Source organism: Lathamus discolor, chromosome 6 (genome assembly GCF_037157495.1).
Source record: "Lathamus discolor isolate bLatDis1 chromosome 6, bLatDis1.hap1, whole genome shotgun sequence".
NCBI classification, from domain to species: Eukaryota; Metazoa; Chordata; class Aves; order Psittaciformes; family Psittacidae; genus Lathamus; species Lathamus discolor.
In genome coordinates, this window is record NC_088889.1 from 3,917,075 (window position 1) to 3,941,052 (window position 23,978).

Sequence of the window (23,978 nt, forward strand, 5' to 3'; positions counted from 1 at the left end):
CAAATAAAAACCAGACTAGGGACAACATAGGCCCCCTGAGGAAGCTCTCGGGAGAACTGGCTACACAGGATTTGGAGAAGGCTGAGGTTCTGAATGACTTCTTTGCGTCGGTCTTCACTGGCAAAGGCTCTGACCTCTGACAGCACCACCCAAGTGTGTTCAAGGCTAGGTTGGACGAAGCCTTGGGTGGGATGGTTTAGTGTGAGGTGTCCCTGCCCGTGGTGGGGGGGGTTGGAACTACATGATCTTGAGGTCCTTTCCAAACCTAACTATTCTATGATTCTATGATTCTATAAAACTTTCTCAACACATTCTCGTTTTTCTGGTCACCATGATATATAAAATGGATGGTATGTTGTGTCTTGTACCTTGTTTTCCACATTCTCTCCCCTTCAAACCTCTTGTTATACTTATCTTGCAGAAGATTTGAGTTGACTTTGTTACTATTTCTTATCTTGACAGTTAACCCACTAGAACAATAATGGCCAAGGAAAACCAAAGCATAGTAACAGAGTTCATCTTACAAGGCCTCTCCTCCCAGCCAAGGACACAGACTGTTCTTTTTCCTCATGTTTCTGTTATTTTATCTGCTCACAATTGTTGGTAACATCACGGTTATTGCAGTGATCAGAGCTGATTCCCAGCTGCAGTCACCCATGTACTTTTTCCTTGCCAACCTGCCTTCTTAGACATCTGCTATGTCTCCAGCAACATTCTCCAGATGTTGGTGAACCTCTTGACCAAGAAGGGGATCATCTCCTTCTCCAGATGTGCTGCTGAGATGTATTTCTCTCTGGCTTTTGGCATGACAGTTTCCTCCTTGGGGTCATGTCCTGTGATCGACATATGGCAATATGTCACCCCTTGCTCTACAACACTGTCATGAACAGGAAGGCTTGCATTCACATGGTCATGGCTTCCTGGGCCAGCAGCCTGCTGAGCTCCATGGTAGTCAACGGTTTCGCTTTGCATCTGTGGACATCACATCTTGAACCATTACTTCTGCGAAGTGCCAGCAGTGCTGGCCTTGGCCTGTGCTGACACTGCCCTCCTGGAGTTGCTCATCTTCATCTTCAGCATCCTCATTGCCTGCATCCGCTTTCTTCTGGTCATCATCTCCTACGCCTACATCCTTCCCACCATCCTCAAGATGCAGTCTGCACATCTGAAATCTAAGGCCTCTTCCACCTGTGGATGCCACCTCATAGTGGTAACCATATTCTATGGGACAGCCATCTGCATGTATATACATGAATCCCAAGTCAAGGTCTCCACAGGATAGGGGCAAAGTGGTTGCAGTGTTTTACACCATTGTTACCCCGGTGCTGAACTCCGTCATCTACAGCCTCAGGAACAAGGACATGAAGCGTGCCCTGAGAAGGGCCATGAATAAACCCAAATCCCTCTGTATTAAAAGGCTTTTCAGGGATTGGTGGTACTGCATTGAGCTCTATGAGTTGGAACAATGCTCAAATGTGATTATTTCTCTACCTGCAATTGTCCCAGACTGAGATGAAATAATAAATGTGCTAAATTCAACAACATCTAAACAAAAAGACCTTGCATACAAATAACTTTCTAAACAACATTTGGGATTTGGCCTTAAAGCCAGAGACAGTATCAAGACACTGTGGCTTCAGCCTGCCTCAGTGGCAAATACAAGTGGGAAATGCTGATACTATCATGGCAAGAAGGAAGAAAAGAAGAAAAAAGAGTCTCTCTCCTGCATCCTTCTAGCCTCTTTCAGACTTTGGAAGCTGCTCTCAGGTCTCCATGCAGCTTCTCTTCTCCAGGCTGAACAGCCCCAATATCCTCGTAACCCAGACTCTGCTTTGCTCCCTCGGTAATTCATTTCTGCCCCTGCTAATTCCTGCTGTGTTTCAGTCCAGCTCTGGGTCCTCATGGACTCTGATCTCAGTAGGGCACAATCAGACATGAATATCAGAGAAGGCTTTTCCTTGTGTAGCTCAGAGGCAGAACCTCAGGTTTTAGGTAACCCAGGCAAGATGAAGAGTATTTTCTGACCTCCGAACTTTCTCTGACAATTAAACAAACCTTTTTAAAGATGTGCTTTGTACTCACATTGATACAGCACAGATGGGTTTTCTCCCCAGTCCCTAGCTTTCTCAGGCATGGACCACTGGGCATCCTCCTTTCTGTGGTGTGCGTTTATTTGTTACTCAGGGACATGACACCCCAAATCTGTGTGCCGTTGGATGCCACTGGAGTTCTAATTTCATGTCTGAACACCCCACTGACTCCAGAGGGAGAAGGCCTCTCCACAGGCTGATCAACCTTCTTATGTAGACATATTTTGATGACTAGAGTTACGGAATAATTGAATATGGAAAATATGGAATAACGTTATGGAATAATTCAAGCCTAGAGAAACCCATGGAAAGTCCTTCCCCAATGGACTTCAAAGTCTAAATAAACCAATGCTTGAAAAGAAAGCAAGAACAAGTCCCTGTGACATTAAAGGCATACAGCCTGTCCTGGGTTCAGCAGTAGCAGTCAGTTTTTCTCCTTCTTAGTAGCTGGTGCAGCGCTGTGTATTTGACTTTCAGCCTGGGAACAGGGCTGATAACACCACTCAAATATTTTACTCTGAGCAAGGACTTCCTGAGCCTCATGCTCTGCCAGGGAGGAGGGGAAGCCAGGAGGAAGCAGAGACAGGACACCTGACCCAACCTAGCCAAAGAGGTATTCCATACCACAGCACGTCATGCCCAGGATGTAACTGAGAGTTACCCGGAAGGGCTAGTTCACTGCGGGGTTGGACTCAACCTGTGGGTATTACATTCTTTCGATTCTCCTTCCCATCCCTCCAGGAGCAGGGGGGAAGGAAAGAGGGGGGAGTGAGAGAGCGACTGTGTGATTTATAGAATCATAGAATCATAGAATGGTTAGGGTTGGAAAGGACCTCAAGATCATCTAGTTCCAACCCCCCTGCCATGGACAGGGACACCTCGCACTAAACCATCCAACACAAGGCTTCATCCAAGCTGGCCTTGAACACCGCCAGGGATGGAGCACTCACAACCTCCCTGGGCAACCGATTCCAGTGTCTCACCACCCTAACAGGAAAGAATTTCCTCCTTATATCCAATCTAAACTTCCCCTGTTTAAGTTTTAACCCATTACCCCTTGTCCTGTCACTACAGTCCCTGACAAAGAGTCCCTCCCCAGCATCCCTATAGGCCCCCTTCAGGTACTGGAAGGCTGCTATGAGGTCTCCAAGCAGCCTTCTCTTCTCCAGGCTGAACAGCCCCAACTTCCTCAGCCTGTCTTCATACGGGAGGTGCTCCAGTCCCCTGATCATCCTCGTGGCCCTCCTCTGGACTTGTTCCAGCAGTTCCATGTCCTTTTTATGTTGAGGACACCAGAACTGCACACAATGCTCCAGGTGAGGTCTCACGAGAGCAGAGCAGAGGGGCAGGATCACCTCCTTCGACCTGCTGGTCACGCTCCTTTTGATGCAGCCCAGGATACTGTTGCCTTTCTGGGCTGCAAGCGCACACTGAAGCTGGCTCATGTTCAATTTCTCATCGACCAGCACCCCCAAGTCCTTCTCTGCAAGGCCGCTCTGAATCTCTTCTTTGCCCAGTCTGTAGCCGTGCCTGGGATTGCTCCGACCCAGGTACAGGACCCTGCACTTGTCGTGGTTGAACTTCATAAGGTTGGCATCAGCCCACCTCACAAGCGTGTCAAGGTCCCTCTGGATGGCATCCCTTCCCTCCAGCATATCAACCGGACCACACAGCTTGGTGTCATCGGCAGACTTGCTGAGGGCGCACTCAATCCCACTGTCCATGTCAGCGACGAAGATGTTAAACAAGACCGGTCCCAACACTGATCCCTGAGGGACACCACTCGCTACCGGTCTCCAGCCTGACATCGAGCCATTGACCACAACTCTTTGTGTGCGGCCGTCCAGCCAGTTCTTCATCCACTGAGTGGTCCATCCATCAAATTGATGTCTCTCCAATTTAGAGAGCAGGATGTCGTGTCAGACAGTGTCAAACGCTTTGCAAAAGTCCAGGTAGATGACGTCAACTGCTTTACCCTTATCCATCAATTCTGTAGCCCCATCATAGAAGGCCACCAAATTGGTCATGCAGGATTTCCCCCTAGTGAAGCCTTGCTGGCTGTCACCAAGCACCTTGTTGTTCTTCATGTGCCTTAGCATGTTGTCCAGGAGAATGTGCTCCAAGATTTTACCAGGCACAGAGGTGAGACTGACTGGTCTGTAATTCCCCGGGGCTTCCATTTTCCCCTTCTTGAAAATGGGGGTTATATTTCCCTTTTTCCAGTCGTCGGGAACTTCACCTGACTGCCATGATTTTTCAAATACGATGGCCAGTGGCTTAGCAACTTCATTCGCCAGCTCCTTCAGGACCCGCGGATGGATTCCATCAGGTCCCACGGCCTTGTGTGCGTTCAGATTTTGAAGATGGTCTCGAACCAGATCCTCTCCAACAGTGGGCCCAAGGTCTTCATTCTCACAGCCCCTGCATCTACTTTCTAAGAACTGGGTGGTGCAGTCAGAGCCTTTGCCAGTGAAGACAGAGGCAAAGAAGTTTTTATAGCTGACTGGGTTTAAACCACGACAAGCCAAAGGAGACAGAGCATCCTTAAAACAAAAATCTTGTCTTTCCCTTTTAATTTTGTGGTCCAAACTGTTCTGCTGTAAGAAATACCCTTCAGCTTTGTCTCTTGTCCCTTCTGCTGTCAAATAACCATCACCAGAAGCACCAGAGCAAGGTATTAGGAAAACTAGATCAGCCATATGTAAAGTTAGAATATGGTATCCATAATGAGACTAAATAAGAGGCCTTGTCTAGCAGTAGAAGGCAAAAGTTGGAGCATGACCCACTGGAAGCCTCTCAGCAGGCCTGAACTCCAACATCAGCAAAGTCATTAAACCAATTTCAATCACAAATTACACTTCTTCCCCTCCCAAAACAAGGAATTCCCCTGGGGGCCAGCCTTCTGGGTATCCTAAAGAAGCCTCTAAGGATCTTGAAACCTTCTTAGAAAGCTCATAGTAAACCTACCTCATTCTTCCTAACAAGCCCCTGGGGACAGCTTCATAGACACTAAGGAGAAGGTAACTTTCCTCTTTGTTAAAGGCAATGAGCACTTCTAAAGCAGTTTAGTTTGGCACAACTCCTCCACACCTTGAAGTTGGTGGTTGAAGAGTTTATGGGTTGGCAGACTTCTTTCCAGTCCTCTTCCTGGTCAGTAAGAAGCAACCCCTGGAGTTTGAAGGAAAGAGCAGCCACCCCGGCAAACAACAACTGATTGGCAGAAGTCACTTGGCACCTTACAGCAAGTTCTTTGGACTTCACAAGGGGTCCATCAACAGCCACAGCCATGGCAGGTGATGAGCTAGATTCAGGGTTTATCAGTCAGAAGCAAAGGGTGATGTAGCTTGTTGGAGTCGCGGGAGACAAGCCTCATGCTCTCATGGTCAGCAAGCCTCGTTTATTTAGCAAGACACATCCACTTTTATAGCTTGCAGGGTTAGTTACATTGTCTGATAAGATACAGCAAAATCATTGGTCAGCCTGTGTCGACGCAGGGGTCTCCAGGTAACTGTGACCACCTCTTGTTTCAACATGTCTCGACATGTCCCAACTTGCCCAAGCAAGACCATTGTGCTATTCCAGCAAGATACCGTTGCTCTTATCTCAGCAAGATGCATATCCTGTTTCTTAAGCAAATCAGGGTAAACATTAACCACGAGATTGCTGTGCCCTGGGGGCCTACATTTCCACCAGCTGCACGGTATCATGCCCTTTGTTACTTAGCCATTCAGTTGTTAAGCTCTCTACAGTAGCTGAAGACAAATTACAATGTACATACATTTGCCCATCTAGAAATAAAACTAGCTACAGCTCAGGTCCAAGGTGCATCCAGGAGCCAGATGCAGCCAGACGCAGCCCTACAATGAGGGGTCCTAGGCCACTGCAGAGGATGAGTGTGCACGTGTTGAGGGAAGAAAACACTGGGTGAGGCTGATCAGGACCTATTGTTGCCATCAGGGTCCTGACCTACATGAACTACTGATTTTGCGGATGCTAACTGTGCTGGTGTTTCTCAGTTCCTTTCTGCTGCCTGAGGGGCTAAAGTCTGTGAGGTGATCTCCCCCATAGACAGAGCTATCTGTAAAAGCATACGAAGTTCATAGAATCATAGGCCATAGAACCAACTAGGTTGGAAAAATCCCTTAAGTTCATCAAGTTCAACTGCTCCCCCAGCATTGCCTAGGCCACCACTACCCATGGCACTGAGCCTGGAGTCTGCGGTGTGTGAGCACTTGTAGGGACGGTGACAGCAGCCATGCCCTGGGCAGCCTGTTCCAATGCCTGAACACGCTTTGGGGCAGGAATTGTTCCTCAGCTCCATCTAAACCTGCCCTGGTGCACCTGGAGGCCAGTAACTCTTGTCCCATCCCTTCTTCCCAGGGAGCAGAGCACAGCCCCTTCCTGCCTTCATCCTCCTGGCAGGCAGTTGTAGGGAGCGATAAGGTCCCCCATGAGCCTTCTCTTCCCTGAGGGCTGGAGCAGCTCTGCTCTGGATCCAGGCTGAGAGGACTGGGCTGGGTCAGCCTGGACAAGAGAAGGCTCCTGAAGGGGAGACCTTAGAGCAGCTCCAGTGCCTGAAGGGGCTGCAGGGAACCTGGAGAGGGGCTTGGGACAAGGGCCTGTAGGGACAGGCCAAGGGGAATGGCTTGAACCTGCCCGAGGGGAGACTGAGATGAGCTCTTAGGCAGAAGCTCTTCCCTGGGAGGGTGCTGAGGCGCTGGCACAGGGTGCCCAGAGAAGCTGTGGCTGCCCCATCCCTGGCAGTGCTCAAGGCCAGGCTGGACACAGGGGCTTGGAGCAAGCTGCTCCAGTGGAAGGTGTCCCTGCCCATGGCAGGGGGGTTGGAACTGGATGATCTGAAGGTCCCTTCAACAGAAACCAGTCTGGGATCCTATAAACTGATTACAGGAAATTGAACACTAATACCCCACCCCTGACAACTGCCATCCTGAGCACAACCTCCATTGTGACAGCAGTACAGGCTGTGACATCACTCAGCTGTTCTGAGCAGCAGTCACTGACTTCACAGCAACACGTGCCACTGTTCCACAGCTCCCAATGTGGTTGCCACGGGCAGTGCACATGAGCAACAGCAGCTTTCTTCTGGGCCTCAGCATCCTGATCCTGGCTGCTGGGGCCACCCTCCTTGCCATCCGCTGTCGCCGACGGGGTCGCATGTGGCCATGGGGCCCACTTTGTCCGAGCACCGGTGGTGGCTGTCCCCAGGAGCGTGACTGTGCCACACTGCTGCGCCCACAGGCTGATGGCCAGGGCAAGCAACACCGGAGATGGAGGCGGCGATTTCGGACAGCAGAGCCATGTAAGTCCCCGGCAGCTCCAACAGAGGAGCCCAGCCCCATGTGGAGCAGGCTGGGTGTATGGTCCCGGGTTGGTTCCAGCCCCCCGACACTCAGGAACCCCTCCCTGGCTTGCAGGTAATGCTGTGTCCCCCCTGTGTGGGCCCTGGCGCTGCAGCCCCGGCTGCACAGACTGCATCAAGGCTGCGCGGGAGCTGCAGGAGCTGGTGCTGTCAGCGTGGGCTGGGAGAGGAGCTGCAGCTGCTCTGGATGCTGGCACATGGCAGGCGCTATGGCAGGACCTGGAGGAGCTGGTGGAGCAGGGCCAGCTGAGCTGCTGCGGCTCCCCCAGTTACCCCGAGAGCATCAGTGCTCCCAAGAACCTGACAGCGACGCTCCTGCCTCGAGATGGAAGAGCCCCTATGGAGGTGAGGCCTGTTTGCTTCCTCGAACACACGTGTGCTGGCAGAGTCTCTTCAGCCCTGAAGATGGATGTGGCTGGGAAAGCCCTGGAGATATGGCTGGGTTCCCTGTCCGTGCCGCTGCTGGTGCAGCAGTCCCAGGAGCAAGCAGCACAGCAGCAGGGCTGCTTCCGGGTCCTGGCATTGTTCAAGGCCAGGTTGGAATGAGCCTTGGGTGGCACTGTCTAGTGTCAAGTGTCCCTGCCCATGGCACAGGGTTGGAACTGGGTGATCTTAAGGTCCTTTCCAACCCAAAACATTCTATGAAGCTATATATGTCCAGAGGCAAGCACGTAAGCCCTTACAGTTTTATTGCTTCTGAACTTGAGACATTCCTCCCAGTAGTCTCCAATAACATCTAAATGGAATGAGGACAGCTATCTATGGCATGCAATTTGTGTTGGCACAACAGCAGATCTCAAAGGCTCTGGAGGTCAGAGAAGCCCTCAAAATGCATGAAAAATCATCCTTACATGTTTTAGGCGTCTAAAAGTTAGCCGGGTTCTTTTAACTATCTGTTTAGCTAACATTGGCAAGAAACGGACACTTCCAAAGGATAGCTCATCCCATTGTAAAATAATTTCAAGGAAAATGGCATGTTTTGCTTTCTGCAGGTCTCTGCCTCCCTGCACTGACTGCAAAATAAGCCCCAACGGTTAGGTCAGGCTTGGTTGAATTTTATGCTGCTGAAATTACACCAAACAGATTCTCTCTTCCTATCCCCATACCCTGTCCTCCAGCACTTACACAGAACACAGGCAGAAGCTCTGGGGTAAAGAGTTCAGAGATGACATCCCTGAGGCAAGACACTACATCTTGACCAAACCAATCACATGGGAGGAAAGCAAAGCACCACGGCAGAACCGATCTTTAACTTTCCTATTTCAAACTGTCTTTGAAGAGATGGGAAAGCTCCTCAGAGGCCTGCAGTAGGCAGCGATGGATATGTTTAGACCTTCCAAATCTCTGGGTAGAGGCTAAACCATGACACAGGAAAGGGATGAAATGGATGCTCTGGTTTGGGGGTAAATGATGTGGGAAAGGCAGTCCAGAATAGGGGGAAATTATCATGTTTGGGTTGTTATTCATGCCTCTGCTCTGTCATTTGATATTGGTAATATGGGGTTCATCAGTCAACTTAAACAAAAGTTACTCCTCTAAGCTTAAACTTCTACAGCTCTAGTAATCAACGTAGAGAAATAAACATTCAAATTCTAGGAAGTATCCAGAGCGCAAACATCTCTATATAGGCTGTGGACACTGCTTATCTGAGCTTAGGAGAGGACTTTGTGTCTCTTCTGATGTGCTTGTGCTTTCACGGACGAGTCATCTATTAATCAGCCATCTAGTATTAGCCTCAGATGACCACAGACTGTGAATCAGTAAAAATACAACTTAATGGTCCAATAGGGAAGACTGGCAGTGATGTGAAGTACCTTCAGATCAAAAAAGGTGACTGTGGGCTGGAATTCAGCTTGCATGTGCATTGTTGTATGCGGACCAGCCAAACCTGAAACAAAGATTCCCCTCCCTTTATGTCTGCTCCTTCTAGCCCTCATATAAAGGCTGATTGTTTCACAAGGCCAGCGCTCCTCGGCATGCATGGCCCCATGTTAAATTGACAGAGAGGGGAGATGAGATGAGCTCTTAGGCAGAAGCCCTTCCTTGTGAGGGTGCTGAGGCGCTGCCACAGGGTGCCCAGGGAAGCTGTGGCTGCCCCATCCCTGGCAGTCTTCAAGGCCAGGATGGAACTGGATGAACTTCAAGGTCCCTTCCAACTCAAACCAGTCTGGGATGCTACAAACTGATTACAGGAAATTGAACACTAATACCCCACCCCTGACAACTGCCATCCTGAGCACAACCTCCATTGTGACAGCAGTACAGGCTGCGACATCACTCAGCTGTTCTGAGCAGCAGGCTGACTTCACAGCAACACGTGCCACTGTTCCACAGCTCCCAATGTGGTTGTCATGGGCAGTGCACGTGAGCGACAGCAGCTTCCTTCTGGGCATCAGCATCCTGATCCTGGCTGCTGGGGCCACCCCGCTTGCCATCAACCATCGCCTATCGGGTCGATTGTAGCCATGGGTCCCACTGTTCCAGCACTGGTGGTGGCTGTCCCCAGGAAGGTGACTGTACCACATTGCTGTTCCCACAGGCTAATGGCCAGGGCAAGCAACACCGGAGATGGAGGCGGCGATTTCGGACAACAGAGCCATGTAAGTACCCGGCAGCTCCAACAGAGGAGCCCAGCGCCATGTGGAGCAGGCTGGGTGTAAGGTCCTGGGTTGGTTCCAGCCCCCCGACACTCAAGAACCCCTCCCTGGCTTGCAGGTAATGCTGTGTCCCCCCTGTGTGGGCCCTGGCGCTGCAGCCCCGGCTGCACAGACTGCATCAAGGCTGCGTGGGAGCTGCAGGAGCTGGTGCTGTCAGCGTGGGCTGGGAGAGGAGCTGCAGCTGCTCTGGATGCTGGCACATGGCAGGCGCTATGGCAGGACCTGGAGGAGCTGGTGGAGCAGGGCCAGCTGAGCTGCTGCGGCTCCCCCAGTTACCCCGAGAGCATCAGTGCTCCCAAGAACCTGACAGCGACGCTCCTGCCTCGAGATGGAAGAGCCCCTATGGAGGTGAGGCCTGTTTGCTTCCTCGAACACACGTGTGCTGGCAGAGTCTCTTCAGCCCTGAAGATGGATGTGGATGGGAAAGCCCTGGAGATATGGCTGGGGGCCCTGCCCGTGCCAGTGCAGCAGTCCCAGGAGCAAGCAGCACAGCAGCAGGGCTGCCACCGTGTCCTGCCCAAGTTCATCCCGCAGGGACAGAGCCAGCCCCCGCTGCGGCACGAGCTGTGCCCCCCAGTGCAGGCCAAGGCAAACCGTACCGTGCATAAAAACAAAGAGAAGGAAGTGCGAAGGCTATGGGGGGACCCAAAACACACCGAGTCCCAGGCACCGCAGATGCCGTGCCCTCCACCGCTGCTTGGTCCCCTGGACCCAAAGCTACCAAAGGAGAGCAGAGTTGGGGAGCCCAGGGCCCCGGGCAGTGCCAGTGCCGTGGGACAGCACAAAGCAGGACAGCAGGAGCCACAGAGCCCACGTGGATCTGAGGAGAAAACAGCCGTCCAAGCACCAGAGGAGGATACACTGAGGAAGAGCCTCCTTCACCTGGACAGGGGTTTGTCACCGTGGGACAAGGAGTGCCTGTGCCCTTCTGATTTAGACATGGCCCCCCCTCCCATTCTCAGCCTGGATGATGGAGCAGCAGGACCAGCTTCCAAGCTGCTGAAGAAAGATGCTGCCTGTCAGACCAACATCACCACACAAGGCAGGGGCCATGCTCACAATGAGGACAGGAGCTGGTCCTGTCCTACAGCACCTGTCAGCAACGCAAGGCTGGAGCTGAACCAGAAGATCCACAGTAAACTCTGGATCCACATAGCAAGAAAATGCCTGGAGATAAAGCACCAAATGCTCCCCGTGGCAGTACAGAGGTCCACAGGCATGTTGCGGTCCTCAGTGCCCAGAAAGAGGCAGGCTGCAGCTGGGCACCTGCGGCCACACCAAGACTCTGCCCATGTGGCAAAAGCAAAGCAGCTCAGGCAGAAGGAATGGGTCATGCAGCAGCAGGTTCCAGCATCCCTCACCTGCACTGTGGTCCCTATGACACCGTGCTCCTGCCTGGATTGTATCTCCTCCTCCAGACCCGTTCCAGGGGAGGAGAGCAGGCAGGCATTCCTGGAGGCCAGGACCCTGCCCAGCACATCCTGCAGCTCTGGGAATGAGATGGGCACAGACACCAAGGGTGCGCCAAGGACACCCTGTGGCATGGTGAAGGACTCGGCAGAGCCAGCACCCACCCTTGTGTCCCCAAGCCTTGTCCCAGCGTTCTCTGCTATGGACACCAAGCCAGAGAAGGTAAAGGGAGCCGAGATGGCTCCAACCTCAAGCCCCTGCTGCACACAGGGGATCCCCAGCCAGCACAACCCATCCTCGCAGCAGCACTGCAGTTCCGCTGTCACCAGGAATGTGAGCTCATGCCAACCATACCCAGCCCAGGATGCCCAGGACACTGCAGCAGCATCGACCCTGCGTGAGGTGATGGAGAAGATTCGGCAGCGGCGAAGGAAGTTGGCCCCATCTCCCACTGAATGCAGCTAACATGGTGCGGAGAGGAAGGACCAATCTTCCCAGGGCTCCTGTTCTCCATGAGCCCTCTGTTCTTGTAAATAAACACATTGATGTTTCTCCAAAGAGCCATGCAAGTGGACTAACCCCTGCTGCAGGGGCAGGGATGTGAAAAGGAAGGTGGGCTCAGGGGATGCTGTGCTGTCCCAGCAGGAGGACCTGGCCAAGAGGAGAAGCCTGGGCAAGGTGGGTTCTGCTCCTAGAGCTCCTTCTCAGCCCTGCCCTGCCCAGCCCCTTCTGCCACCCTGCAGGGCAGGTCCTCTGGCTCAACTTCACTTGTTCTCCAAGCCTTCCCTGAGAGCAGCTCCTTGCAGCCCCATCCCAGGCACCTTTGGGGACCACAGGGCTCTCTGAGTGCCTGTAGCTGCCTCTCAGGGGCAGCTCCACAGCAGTTTGCCCAGACACAAGCTCATTGACCAGACAAGATGATGCCAGTGTCCAGCTGCAGGGCCGAGGTCCTCGATACCTACAGCACGTCTCTTGAGCCAGTTGCTGTACTGACATGTCTATGCTGTGCCCCACATCCTCAAGATCTCCTAATAAAATGCATACATCATGGACCACTCCAGCTGTGCCGCTGTGCTCATCACCTCAACCAAGCTCCTCATTATCATCTCCTACACCTGCATCACAGTTGCCATCCACAAGATCTAAGTCCAAAGGCAGGCAAAAAGCCTTCTCCACCTCTGCTTCCCACCTAATTCCTGCAGCCGTATTTTATGGAACAGGCCTCTTCATGTACATACAGTTCACAGTTCTCTATGGAGCACAAGAATCATTGCTTCATTTATGCTCTGGTGATTTGTCGCAGCAGGGAGGAATCAAGACATGACCATTGTGATCCGTAAGCGTGATTCGTGTATTGGGCTTCTACCTCCGGTTAATATAGCAACAATAATATATGAATATGCAAATACTAGGCGCTTGACTTATTCTGGCATAAGTAAGGCATTGAGTAAGCTCATTATTTTTGCGGTTAAACTGTGTACTTTTCTATCCTCTATTTTTATGTGCTTATCTTGTTTATTAGTTAGTGTCCTTGTCTTTAATTGGCCAGAGCATAGCGCTTCCCTCCAGATGTCCCTCAGTTCCTCATTATCTGATGCTAGTAAGTCTGCACCATTCTCTAAAAAAATGTTCTATTTCAGCTCATTGATGGTAACGTGACCTTTCTCTGTTAGCCACTTCTCCACAATTCCCCCTTTTTCTTTATGAAGGAATAAGGACTGAGTCAGGAGTCATTGTAAACAAGCAGAACAACATTGCAAAGCACAACAAAGCAACAAGCCCCCTATAATTATGAGTCCTATAATGGCGAAGCAGCTTGTAAAGCAAACGTATATGCAGCTCTATGAAGCGAACCTCGATTTTCAAATAACTCAAGTAATTCAAAATCTGTACTTCTAAAACCAGCTAAATATTTCCGAAGCGCTGTAAGCGGGTCACTTTTGCGATAAAATTTGTTCCGACAAGCTACACAAAAGGTCTTTTGTTTTAGCCAGCTCTGGCGAAGATACCTTATAGACTGACAACCACCACAATAGAACTCTACTGTAGGGTCAGACTGATGACAAAAACTACAGGGTTGTCGAAGTACTTGTTGTATCTCCAATCTCGGCTGTATCACTATGTGTCTGTGGCCATGGACCGGATCTAGGAGGGCGACCGTGCTCAACGAAAGCTCTGTGTTGATTAAGTAGTTAAGTTCTTCTATTAGTGGCTGTAGCGCTCGGCGCAGGTGACGCTCCTCCCGGGCTTGCGAGTCAGGGTCCATACACTAGCTCGGAGACGCCGTCACTGGAGCTTCTGCAACAGCCGGTCTTAGCCACTTGGATGGTACCCACAAGGGTCCTGCGGGAGCAGAAACACAGGCGTAACCACGGCCCAGATATATTACTTCTGCCGGTCCCTGCCACAAACCTGTACTAGGATCTCAATAGTACGCCTTAAAAGAAGGCTTTATCTTTTGCGCTTCTGTTTGTACAAAGTGCTTAACAACCGCTGGAGTTTGTTCATCACCAAAGATACATAAATAATTCAATGTATACAATGTTAAGGAAATCCGCTCTTGAACATCTATTATGTCTGAATGTTTCTTTTAACGGCCAAGCGGATGGCCACTTACTCAGAGAAACTATGGTAATATCGGCATCAGAGTCAAGCAATGCTGTCAAAGTTATCGAGTGATTTCCCCAAGTTAATATTGCTGTAATCTCTGGGCGGGTTGCCATCGATAGAGAAAATAGGGCAAGTCCTCCGGTAGATCCAAAACTACCAGTGCCACAAACGGTTTGATGTGCTCCTGATATTAACTGCAAAATGGGCACAAGTTGTGCTATACGTGTGCCTTTTGGTATATGCAGAGGAGGATAGTCAGTCTTTGCCATAATCTTAATTTCGCCCATATAGTCAGCATCGATGACACCTGGAACAATGAACAGTCCTTTCAACGCGGATGATGATCTCCCCAGTAACAAGGCTCCTATAGGCTTATTATTTAAAGTCAAAGGACCATATATTCCGGTAGAGAGCAATGACACGGTCTTATCACAGAAGGTAGTGTCTACTGTGGTTGCCAAGTCCATTCCAAGGCTGCTGGCGGTGGCTGGTTGCAAGGCAATGGAGTTTGACTTGCTGCGTACACACGTTGAGGCGCAGGGGCTGTAGGACCCGTGCTTGGGATCATCGCGCGACGGGTCTCGGCGCTCCGCTGCCTGCCTGTTTCCCGACCGGTTCTGTTTACGTCAACAGGTAGCAGCACAATGGTTATCCATTTGACAATTAGGGCAGCAAACCGAGTTGTAGCAATCTTTCTCATGTGCCTATTTTGACCACATCTAAAACATCGAGGACCCTTGACCATACCGGTGGCTTGCAAAGGTGCCAAGGCTGCTAATACTTGTGACTGACTTTTTTGTTTGTTTGTTTGTTTTTTTCCCTCCTTTTTTTTTTTCTCTCTCTTTTTTTTTTTTTTTTTTTGAATTGCCTCTCCCACTGCTTTTACTGCCTCAACCAACATTGCCTGATGCCCCATAGGTACCCGTGCCATTCGTTCTAACATCTCTTCTACAGTGGCATTTGCAGGTAACTGGACAAGTACGTGCCTTACAACATCATTACAGTTCTGTATTGCACACTGACGCAGTAAAATACCATGCATGTATTCTGCAGTACCTGACTTCCTTATAGCATAGAATCATAGAATAGTTAGGGTTGGAAAGGACCTCAAGATCATCCAGTTCCAACCCCCCTGCCATAGGCAGGGACACCTCACACTAAATCATCCCTCACAAGGCTTCATCCAACCTGGCCTTGAACACCGCCAGGGATGGAGCACTCACAACCTCCCTGGGCAACCCATTCCAGTGCCTCACCACCCTAACAGGAAAGAATTTCCTCCTTATATCCAATTTAAACTTCCCCTGTTTAAGTTTTAACCCGTTACCCCTTGTCCTGTCACTACAGTCCCTGACGAAGAGTCCCTCCCCAGCATCCCTATAGGCCCCCTATTAGGTCCCCACGCAGCCTTCTCTTCTCCAGGCTGAACAGCCCCAACTTCCTCAGCCTGTCTACCCTATCCACAAAGGTACTGAAGGGCTTGTCCTTTTTTTGAGTCACTTTCATGTAGGCAGGTGTTGCACTAGTATCTTTAATCTGTGACAGAGCTCGCAAGGCTAGTCTCATAGATTCTTTTAACAATTCTGGACCTACCTGGACTTGAGCCTCCTTAGTGGAGAACTGCCCAATTCCCATCAGGTGTTGTAACTGCACCTCAATCAGGGGATCTCCCTGGCCTCGCTGAACTGCAACCACCTCTTGACGGGCTTCCTGCCAATACATGTTCCATAACAACAACTGCGAAGGGGTGAGGATTAATTTCACAATACTTTTAATATCCTCGATTAACAGCAAATCTGTTCCCCAAATATATGACAACATCTGCCTAGTGGGTTCAGACTGAATGCTTGTAGAAGAAACAGTTTGCCTTAACTGAGATAACAATTTCCAATTTAACGGAGACATTTCAGCATTTACTGCCTGACCTTGAGGGTTAATCTGGTACTTAACAGGAAAGGTGAGAATCTTTTCCTGTAACGCCTGCGAACAATCAAAATCATTGTTTGACAGAGCCTCTCTCTGAATAGATTTCCAATCTATCACCTGGATTTGCATCTGTCTATCTGTGTTCTGCGACTTTACCCTTTCCTTACAACAACCTTCTTGCGATTTAACCCTTTCCTTACAACGACCTTCTTGCTCTCCTTTTTTCTTTACATGATCTTTATGGTCTTTATCAGTCGAACAAGATGGCTGTGCAGATAAAAATACTCCACTATTCTGATAGTGAGCAGCTTCCTCTTCCAGGGTCTCCTCTTCCGATGGAGTTAACCCCTCTTCCGAGGATTCTGCCAGGGGTGCAGATGGGTCTATCTTTATATCAAGGTTGACTGTCGATGTTACGGGCGGATCAGAAACGTAATCCTTGCCAACCTGATAGTGAGTCAGACCGGCTGGAGGAGCTGGAGAAGAAAGGGCTAAAAGTTTCTCCTGAGCTGCAGCCGCGACCTTCCGCACAGCTGCATAATTATGTAGGCGATTAATAACTGTCCTCCAGTCTTTAGCACATTTTTTCACTTGCTTGTTATCATCAATCACTTTATTCCAAAGCTCATCCCCAAACTTCCTCCATTCGGGTAGATGAAATACATCGTTAGGATCTTGGAAACAACCTAACTCTCTTGCGTATTCTAACAGTGCTTTTAACCCCTTAGTTAAGTCCAATTCCTTACCCACTCCCCGCTTCTCTAACAAGCACTTAAATAAATCATATGCTGCCTCTCTATCCATTACAATTCGACACATAAGGCGTTGGCACCAGTGCAGCTCACCAGGACGCAGATGAAATATGGGCGGCGAGACAAGGAGAATCTTGCTCAGGCTCTCGGAACCAACGCTGCCTGCAGCGAAGCGTTCTTAGTCTTCCGAAGGCTGCTTTCTTCGGAGCTTTCCCAGTCCCTGCTGTCGTCCCAGCCTTTAAAGTTACCTGGGACCCTGTTCCAACCGGTCCGCTCCCCCCCTATTCCAGCTGTCTTCTTCGCTCAGTCAAGCAACAGCAAGAGGGTCCCTGTTCAAGCACCAATTTGCCGCAGCAGGGAGGAATCAAGACACGACTATTGTGATCCATAAGCGTGATTCGTTTATTGGACATCTACCTCCGGTTAATATAGCAACAATAATATATGAATATGCAAATACTAGGTGCTTGATTGGTTCTGGCTTAAGTAAGGCATTGCGTAAGCTCATCATTTTTGCGGTTAAACTGTGTACTTTTCTATCCTCTATTTTTATGTGCTTATCTTGTTTATCAGTTAGTGTCCTTGTCTTTAATTGGCCAGAGCATAGCGCTTCCCTCCAGATGTCCCTCAGTTCCTCATTATCTGGTGCTAATAAGTCTGTACCATTCTCTAAACAAATGTTCTATTTCAGCTCGTTGATGGGAACGTGACCTTTCTCTGTTAGCCACTTCTCCACAAATAAGTATTTGTATGTGGTGACCCATCACCTTAGATGACGTTTTCTACTCAAATCCACAGCTGGGACTTGCAAATTTCTTTGTTTGTCTCTTAAGAATAGATGGGTTTTCTGTGTCAGCAAAGGGTCCTATAAAGATGTTGCCTAGAATTGATTGCATTGAGCTGTGTGTGATTGCTGAACCTTATGTGGGGAATGCACATATGTAGCATTCATTTATTTGACCTTAAACCAGCACTGCTCATTCGTAATGTTAAACATGGCTTCTGCACTGCCAATTGGAGATGTTCCTGGTTTCAAACGCATTAGCCCAGATTTATTCTTAGCAAGCATCCATGAGGACTTGGATCTCCTCTTTGCCCCATCATTCCCTCTTGAAGGTCTAGCAGAAGAACTAAAAAATGTGAGGGGCGCTTCTCAGTCTTAAAAATACAGTTCCTTATGGAGTGACACAAAGAGCAGCAAGTCTTTAAAGCAGGGGGTGGCATGTGGGGCAGGATTGCAAGTACGGCTTTGAGTATAATTAGTGAGTTTAAGGGTAAAATCAGACATCTTGACAGAGGAGAAAGAAAGAAGTGGTTCGCTGTATCTTGTAGCAACAACATGTACAAGCACTTGGGTCCTCATGATTGCTGTCATATTTTAGTTTCAATGGTCAGCAACCAAAAGGGGACTGAAACTGAAGGATGTCCAAGTTTGTTTTGATTATGATACTCTCATTGCCAGTTTGATGTCTAAAGGAAACTAGAACTTTTTTAGGAGTCTCTTGAGAGCACCCCTCACCTCCACGTTCCCGAGGCTTGAGAACAAGGTGATTTCATTCCATGGCTGCATGTTCCAGCTCTTTTTCCTCACTGATGTCGTAGGCACAGAGATTTTCCTCTTGGCTGTGATGGCATATGACTGGAACGTTGTAATATGCCATCCACTGCAGTACATGAATATCATGAGTACAAAGCTGTGTGCTCACCTAGCCGCTGGCATCTGGGTAGCAGGGCTGTTAAACTCCCTGTTGCGCACATCTTTGATGTTTATACTCTCTTTTTGTCTTTCTGATGAAGTTGGACAATATTACTGTGATACCCCTCCCATGCTGGCCCTCTCCTGCTCATCTCCTTACAGTAGGGAACTGGTAATTCTCACAGTTGCTGGAGCCACTGGGGGCAGAGCCTTTGTGGTCACTCTGGTCTCATATATCTACATCCTGTGGGCTATCCTATGCATGAACCAGCATGCCAAGAATCCAACTGCAACAGCAAGCACAATCGGGCCATAGTTTGCACCATGTATCTCAAAATCAGTCTGCCAGGGTGTGAATCAAGTCCCATAATCATAGAATCAACCAGGTTGGAAAAGACCTTTAAGGTAATCAAGTCCAACTGTTCCCCAACACTGCCAAGTGCCCTAGGCAGCCTGTTCTAATGCCTGAACCAGAGATGTCAATTGTGCTCATGTGTCCACATATTAGGCAGCTTTAAGACTCCTCTCGGAGTACTGTGGTACTCAGAGAAATACAGCCTTGCTACTGCTCTTTGAAGGGGTGGTTTGACCTCCCTGTTCCTCAGACTGTACATCATAGGATTCAGCATGGGAATCACCAGAGCATAAATGAAGCAATGATTCTTGTGCTCCATAGAGAACTGTGAACTGTGTGTACATGAAGAGGCCTGTTCCATAAAATATGGCTGCAGGAATTAGGTGGGAAGCAGAGGTGGAGAAGGCTTTTTGCCTGCCTTTGGACTTAGATCTTGTGGATGGCAACTGTGATGCAGGTGTAGGAGATGATAATGAGGAGCTTGGTTGAGGTGATGAGCACAGCGGCACAGCTGGAGTGGTCCATGATGTATGCATTTTATTAGGAGATCTTGAGGATGTGGGGCACAGCATAGACATGTCAGTACAGCAACTGGCCCAAGAGACCTGCTGTAGGTATCGAGGACCTCGGCCCTGCAGCTGGACACTGGCATCATCTTGTCTGGTCAATGAGCTTGTGTCTGGGCAAACTGCTGTGGAGCTGCCCCTGAGAGGCAGCTACAGGCACTCAGAGAGCCCTGTGGTCCCCAAAGGTGCCTGGGATGGGGCTGCAAGGAGCTGCTCTCAGGGAAGGCTTGGAGAACAAGTGAAGTTGAGCCAGAGGACCTGCCCTGCAGGGTGGCAGAAGGGGCTGGGCAGGGCAGGGCTGAGAAGGAGCTCTAGGAGCAGAACCCACCTTGCCCAGGCTTCTCCTCTTGGCCAGGTCCTCCTGCTGGGACAGCACAGCTTCCCCTGTGCCCACCTTCCCCTTCCCATGCCCAACACACCCTGCCCCTGCAGCAGGGGTTAGTCCACTTGCATGGCTCTTTGGAGAACCATCAACGTGTTTATTTACAAGAACAGAGGGCTCACAGATGTCGTGGTTTAAACCCAACCACAAACCTCGTTTACTCACTCCCCCCCTTCTTGCCCTCCCCCTGCTCCTGGAGGGACGGAGAGGAGAATCGAAAAGAATGCAACTCCCACGGGTTGAGATAAGAACAGTTTAGTAACTAAGGTATAACACAAATCACTACTGCTATCACCAATAATAATAATGATAAAGGAAATAACAAGAGCAAAGAATACAACACCTCAACACCAGCCTACCGATAAGTCGCCCCACTCCCCCCAGCCGAGCACCGACCGATACCTCGTCCAACCCTGCAGTCCCTTCCCTTCCGGGGTGTCGTGCTTTAAACCAATCCACACAGGTCGTCCACTCACACCCCCCCCCCCCCCCGACCCTCCCCACTCCCGGAGGGATGGGGAGGAGAATCAGGAGAATGTAACTCCCACGGGTTGAGATAAGAACAGCCCAGTAACTAAGGTATAACACAAATCACTGCTGCTACCACCAATGATAATACTGATAAGAGAAAATAACAAGAGAATACGATACCACCGCCGAACAAGTTTGACTCCCCCCGAAGAGAGAGAGCCTGCCCTTCCGGGTAACTCCCAGTTACCTCTCCGGGCATGACGTGCTGTGGTATGGAATACCTCTTTGGTCAGTTTGGGTCAGGTGTCCTGTCTCTGCTTCCTCCCGGCCTCCCCTCCTCCCTGGCAGAGCATGAGGCTCAGAAAGTCCTTGGCCAGACCAAACATTCGAGCAGCAACTGAAAACATCGGCGTTATCAGCACTGTTCCCAGGCCAAAAGATCAAAACACAGCACTGCACTAGCTCCTAAGAAGAATAAAAATGGCTGCTGCTGCTGAACCCAGGACATTATCCACCCCTTATTCCATACCATTCACGTCATGCTCAGATCCCACATCTTCAATATGCCATCACTCTTACATATATAGACACATCTACATACACACAGAGAAAAAAATCATTTCTTAGTGCATGGACCTATAAAGCTGCTGAGTCCATCTGGTCCATGATGTCAGGCGCCATCTCTTGTAACAGTCTCTTAGAGCAGGAGAGGCTGTGCGCAGTGTACACACTCGTGAATAACCTGGGCAATAGTGTGTAGTAGTTAGGGTTCGGCGGTCGGAAGATGTCGTGTTGTACGGAAAGATAAGAAGATAAGACCCCTCTCCCTAGAGCCAGTAACACTTGGTTTGTGACGTAAGCAGATGGAAGTGACGTTGTAAACTCAGGGTATGTAACACCGTGTTACCCGTCAATAAAAGCCATTTGCCGTCCACCACATTGGTGCCTGCGAGCTGATGGCCCGAGCAGCCTGGGGTTGGTCGCCGTGCCGTTCCTGAGATAGGTCGTCAAGTCAACGAAGGCAACAAGTGGTGCCGAAACCCGGGAACGGGGTTTCGGGAATCGCCTGGACGGGTGAACGGCAGCCGGAGCGGCAGGACCAGCCCGGCGGGGGGGACGCTCCCGGACCAACCAGGAGGATGGAAGCCCTTGCGAAGGTCGTATCACAGTTACATGGTCAGTAGGGCATTGATTGTAAACCCAAAGATTTTACTCTCGTAGTTGCGAGGCTCTTGCAAACTGGGGTTATTGCCCAGCCGGGGGATATTCTGCACCCCGAAGTGTGGGATAAATGTACTAAAGCGTTAGCCGAAGAAACGGTGAAACGGTGTCTTCGGGTTGTGGGGAAAATTTTAAGTCATGGGGGAAAGTTGTACGGGCTCTGAAAAAGGCCGTACAAGAGCAGGAGACCTGGAAGGCGGCAGAGAACTGTTTGTTGGCCACCCCGAGATTGGGAGTCGGGGCGGCCACGCAGACTTTGCACCCCCCAGACGATGCTGATTGTCTTGAGCCCAAAGATCACCAAGAGGGCGACTCGTCCCCTCGACCGGGTCCCGACACGGGCCCCGACATGTTAACGGAGGGACAGAATCGAGATAAATCTTTCTGGGGCAGGCGAGCCGAGGAGGCCGGGGGCGCCGCGGAGAAAGCGGAGTCTGAGGCAGCCTGGGCTAGACCGCCGCCATATGCGCCCCAAGATGGCGCCGAGCACAAAGGCGGAGGGCGGGGCGAAGACGCCCGAGGCGGGAAAAAGGAGAAAGCGCCGGTATCATCATGGGCACGCAGGGAGGAGGGGGAGGAGAGAAGGAACGGGGAGGAGAGAACGGGGGGAGGCACCCGGGAACGGGAGGAGAGCGCAGCGAGGGGCAGAAAGCGACCGGAGCGGGCACCGGGAAAAATACCCTCGTACGGCAAACAGCCCGCCGAGGAGGGGGGGCGGACCGAGAGAGGGGGAGCGGCCGCCCGCAACAAAAGCGGGCGGGGCCGGAGCCCGGCAGAATGGCGCAGGGAGCCGGCAGGGAGCAGGCAGTCGAGCTCTGACTCTGAAGCAGGCACCAGCCGGGACGAGTGGGTCACAACCGATTCAAGCCTAGAGGAGGAGGAAACGCAGATGGACAAAGTGGGAGGACTCCCCCTCACGGACCGGAGGAAAATAAAGACTGCTTGCGCCGCCTGGACCCCATCACCCAAATTATTGTTCCCGGTCCGGGTGACAGATGGGGGGCAGAGGGTCTACTCGCCAATAAATCCAAAAGATATACAAGCGATTGTTAAGGCAATCGCAGATAAAGGGCTTAATTCTGCCATGGTCTCCACCCTCATAGATGGTGTTTTGGGGGGAGATGATATGCTCTCGTTCGATATAAAACAAACCCGTAAAATGATTCTTGACGGGGCAGGGATGATTGTTTTTAATCAAGAATGGGAATACAACTGTATAGCACAACTAGCTCAAGTAACCGGGGCGGATCATCCACTACACGGCTCCAGCCTGCAGCGATTAACAGGTATAGATCCGGCAATGATCACCCCCCAGGCGCAGGCCCAGGGCCTGCGGCCCTCTGAAGTAATGACAACTACCCGTGCAGCCAGAGAAGCTATTCGTGAAGCTTCTAGAGTCGTTGCTAAGCCATCGCCATGGTCTACAATAAAACAAAATGAAAGTGAGAGTTTTACACAATTTGTAGACTGCCTCCAGGCAGCGGTCGACTCCTTGTCCCTGCCTGCGGAAGCGAAAGGCGCAGTTGTCACAGAATGCTTACGCCAGCAATGCAATTCAACAACCAAAGAAATTTTACGATCATTGCCGGCGAGGTCAAGCATTGCGGACATGATTAAGCATGTCGCAAAAGAAGAGCAACTGTCCCCGATCCAGGCGGCTGTCTACACCACGATGGCTAATATGACGGCGTGTTTTAAGTGTGGCCGGGTGGGCCACATTGCACCAAACTGTCCTCAGTCGGAAAAGCCACTAATAGCGCCTCCCCCACGTCGGAACCAACCCAGAGGACCGTGCTGGGCCTGCGGAAAGAAAGGGCATTTTGCTAAGGAATGTAGATCTAAAACCCAGGGAAACGGGGCGGGGAGGGGACACTTGGGCCGCGCACAGTCCTCTCCCACTTGGGACATGAGGTGGCCCAACTATGCCAACCCCAGATGGGGCGAGGCACTCCCAAACCCATTACCCCCTCGAGAAGCAACCAGCTTTATGGTCCAACCGATGGTTCAGCCAGATCTGTCCCTACCCCAGGGTCAACAAGGACCAACCCCTGGGAGCGGGACCCCAGGGTGGCCCTGGCCGTGAACTGTGATAACCCGCCAGTGGTGTGGGGGGTCTGTTCCCTCCATAATGTCTTATCTGGTACCACCATCAGTGTCCCTTTCCTGATTGATACTGGGGCAGACGTTACTGTTATCCCTGAGATGAACTGGCCCCCGTGTTGGAAATTGAAAGACGCCTCTATGGTGGGTGGAGTGGGGGGATTATCCCGAGCTCGGAGGAGTGCCCAACTGATAGCAATCACACTTCATACTGAAAAAGGACCGGAGAAAACTATTACCCTTTTTCCATATGTTATGTCAGGAGTCCCACCCCTGTTAGGGAGGGACGCTTTAGCCCTATTAAAAGCCAAGGTGACAAATTTATAGTAAGGGCCACTGCCACACACCCGCCTCCACCAATT

At 50.6% G+C, this 23,978-nt stretch overlaps 1 pseudogene; it reads left to right on the top strand.

Annotated features, from left to right (window-relative positions):
* Positions 1–288: 288 nt before the first annotated feature.
* On the top strand, positions 289–8,016 carry LOC136016861 (olfactory receptor 2G3-like; annotated as a pseudogene).
* Positions 8,017–23,978: the final 15,962 nt, after the last annotated feature.